Here is a 3,497-nt window from a genome sequence, read left to right as displayed (position 1 = left end):
CTAGACACCAATTGACCTTCAACGAGGACTAACTTGAAGTCCACTCTCCTGTCCTCCAGTATATGGGAGGCAAATCAAAGAGCTTGTTGTAGTTGTCATGGTCATAGCTTGCAAAGAGGGTGGAATAATTTGTAATTCTAAATTGTAGAGTAGAAGAGGTATAAACTTTGTGGTCCAGGAGGTCAAGGCATTTGAGGTCCTTGTCCTCCGGAGTGGGCGGGTAGCGAGGCTGCTTTGTTCTTTAGGTCACTGCATCCACCACAACAGAACTGGGTTGTGGGTGTGAAAATAAGAAATCGATGTCCCTCGTGGGCACGTAGTATTTATGTTCAGTTTTCTTGCATGTTGGTGGAATGGAGGCAGGAGTCTGCCAGAGAGTACCAGCTGGTTCTAGGAGAGCTTCATTTATGGGTAGTGCTGTCTTCGAAGGTGCAGAAGATTGGAGGATTTTGAGAAGTCTATGTTGTGTCTCCTGGACTTCCTCCAAAGGGATGTCCTGGCTGAGTGCCATTCTCTTAAAAAGTTCCTGGAATTGCTTAAAAGTTGTCCACGTTTTGTGGAGGTGGAGGCATGAGGGCGACTTCTGCGGCTGATGGCAAGGCAGGAGCCAGTAAAACCAGGAAGAGTTCATATCCCACATCTTCAGGAGGGGGTTCAGTAGCTCCAGAGGTTGATAGAGCTGAGGATATAGGCATAGTATGAGCTTGCAGTCCGGTAGAAGGGGCGCAAGGAGGAGCAGTGGCAGGAGCTGACCACGGGTACCACTGGAGCCAGGGCAGCAGGTAGGAAAAAGTTGGGTCCCAGCCACTGGGGGACAAAGTAGGGAAACTGAGGATGATTCTTATGATGCCCCATGTCTTGGGGTATGTATGGCTCCAGTGGAGGGGAAGACCCAGGCAGAGAGAACTCTGCCTGCTGCTGTGTGCCGTTCTCACTATCAGTGAAAGTATCCAGGTCAGGTGGTGAGAGCTGCTGTTCAATCAGTGAATGCTCCGTGTCTAGGAGCAGGGAGTCAGGCTTGGGGGCCACAGAGATATCTTGCTGATGCAGGAATTGTTGCTGTTCCCTAGGCTGGTGTGCTGCAGAGAGTGAAGTGTGAACGCCAGCCCAGAGTGATTTTAGTTTCACTTTTGCAGGTGCCGAGAGCCATTTGTGAGAGCCCCGCAGAGGGTCTGAATCTGCTCGGGGAGTGGCAGGCAGGCTCGGTGCTGACATTCCGGTCAGCACCAGGGTGAAATGCATTGTCGGCACTGGGTCAATTGTCAGTGCTGGGGGAACTGGTGCCGAGGAGAGCTTCCCGCTGCGGGAAGTTGGGTCCCTGCTTTTGAGCCCCATGTGAGTTGCTTGTGAAGTGCAAGGGCGGTCAGAGTTGCCTGCTCTCGGCACTGACAGCACCAAGGGTAAAGACCCTGCCAGAGATCTTTTACCCTCTTGAGTGTCTCTGAGAGGAGACATCAGGGCTTCTTGCCTCTTCGCATGAGAGGGTGAAGCCGGGCTCCCGGTCGGTTCTGACCTGGCAGGGCAGCCTGAGGGAGAGGGTTTACTGCCCTTCTTGATAGGCGGCTGCAGAGCTTCTTGCCTCTGCTCCAGAAAGGGTGAAGCCGGGCTCCTGGTCAGTTCGGGCCTGGCCGGGAAGCGTGAGAGAGAGGGTTTGCCATTGCCTACCTCCAGAGGTGGCTGCAGGAATTTCTGCATGAGAAGCATTTTCAGTCATAGGTCCCTTTCACAACGAGCCCTGGTGTTGAGGCTCGTGCAGCGGACACACTTGGCAGGGACGTGTGTCTCGTCAAGGCACTTCACACAACATGAGTGTCCACTGGACATTGGCATAAAGTCCTGACAGGAAGCACATTTCTTGAATCCTGAAGCCCCTGGCATTATTACGCTAGTAATGCCAGGGGAGAGTGTCTCAGTGGGAGAGAAACTTGAAGTTGTTTTTTGTTGTTTTTTGTTTGTTTTTTTTTTAACTAAGTAACTATTCTAAAGGAAGGGAAACAACTGGGATGTTACTAACTAACTATTTCTATGTTCTCTGTAATTGTTTCCTTCAGAAACCAGAGAAGAGGATCAGCACTGCCCCGAATCCAGTCTTCAGCCGAGGCCGGTTGAGAAGGAACTGAGGAGGGTGCGGGACGCACGCGCTCAGGACGATTCCAGCGAGACGGGAGATACCAGCTGAATGTGTGTGTCCCGACCAGGCAGTACTACCGAAGATCTCCGATCAACGGCGCCGGGAGGCACCATCACCTAGAGTGGAGCACCCACAGGGACAGCACTGGAAGAAGAAACTAAGTAACTATGTATAGTCTAAGACTAACTAAACAACATAACTAAGTATAGACTTCCTATGTAACTTGTAACTTCCCCCCCCCAGAAAGAATCAAAGAGAGCACTGCTGCGGAGCTCCGTCTGCAGCCAAGGATGATGGTCGGGGGAGCGCGTGATACAGGAGGTGCCAAAGGCTGCACGAGACAACTCCTGTACACGCCCTTCCCCGACCGAGTACTGCTGCAAGAAATCTCCGATCTCCGGCGCAGGGAGGCACCGACACCTAGAGTGGAGCACCCACAGGGACACCACTCGAATAAGCAAGCATTTGCTTGACTGCTTTTTGGGGAAGACAGCTATAAAAGCTATGACCTGGGAATGATCCTTTATCTCTGGACTGATGAATTCTGACAGGGTGGAATTCTGAGATATTGGACTGAGATCCGTTGAGCCATTCTAGGTGACCCTGACAGACTATTGGACGCCAGCAAATTACCACACCTCTGCTATCACATTGGACTTACAAACTTTGATTCACCTGTAATGTATTTTACCTGCTTTGACCTCTCTCAATAACTCTTATTTTTTTCTTCACTAATAAATCTTTAGTTTAGTTTACTAAAGAAACTGGCTTCAGCATTGTCTTTGGTGAGATCTCAAATATACCCTGACCTGAGGTAAGTGACTGGCCCTTTGTGGGTGGGAGTAACTGAATGTGTGATGATTTTTGGTTTTAATAACCTTTCACCATTAAGTTCAGTTTGTCTGGTTGGTAATATAGGCTGGAGTGTAAGGGGACTGGCTGTGGCTCCATGGTAAGCTAGTATAGTGATCCAGGAGCACATATTTCTTGCTGGTTTAGTTAAATCTAATTATAGAGTATACCACCAATTTGGGTGTCTGCCCTGTTTTCTTACAATCTGAGTTGTGGTTGGCACTCTCAGCTGCGACCCGTTCCGGATACCATGACAAACAAAATGTCCTCCCTATTCATTTACATTCAAGAGTAGACACATAGTTCTAGTAATTACTGGATTTTAATTTGCTTATCAAAAACAGTAGTTCATAATTAACATATTATGCAAATAATGAAGTGTAGTAATTAGTCTCCAGAATTACTTACTGATTATTTAGGGTGGCTTTTCAAGAGCATCTAGGTGACTTAGATCTCACACTTACTCTTAAAGTCCAGTGACGAAGAATGAATTAGTTAAATATGAAGGAAAAAA

The 3,497-nt window shown here is 48.6% G+C and overlaps 1 long non-coding RNA gene across 1 annotated transcript; it reads left to right on the top strand.

The window, feature by feature from the left end:
• The first annotated feature begins 1,168 nt into the window (after positions 1 to 1,168).
• LOC144271292 (uncharacterized) lies at positions 1,169 to 2,895 on the top strand. Its single transcript, XR_013347328.1, has 3 exons — positions 1,169 to 1,335; positions 2,052 to 2,292; positions 2,375 to 2,895. It is a non-coding gene; the product is annotated as an uncharacterized LOC144271292 (long non-coding RNA).
• The last annotated feature ends 602 nt before the right edge of the window (positions 2,896 to 3,497 follow it).

Source organism: Eretmochelys imbricata, chromosome 10 (assembly GCF_965152235.1).
Source record: "Eretmochelys imbricata isolate rEreImb1 chromosome 10, rEreImb1.hap1, whole genome shotgun sequence".
Classification (NCBI taxonomy): Eukaryota; Metazoa; Chordata; order Testudines; family Cheloniidae; genus Eretmochelys; species Eretmochelys imbricata.
Note: the sequence above shows the minus strand (reverse complement) of the source record. Positions and strands in the feature narration are given on the sequence as shown.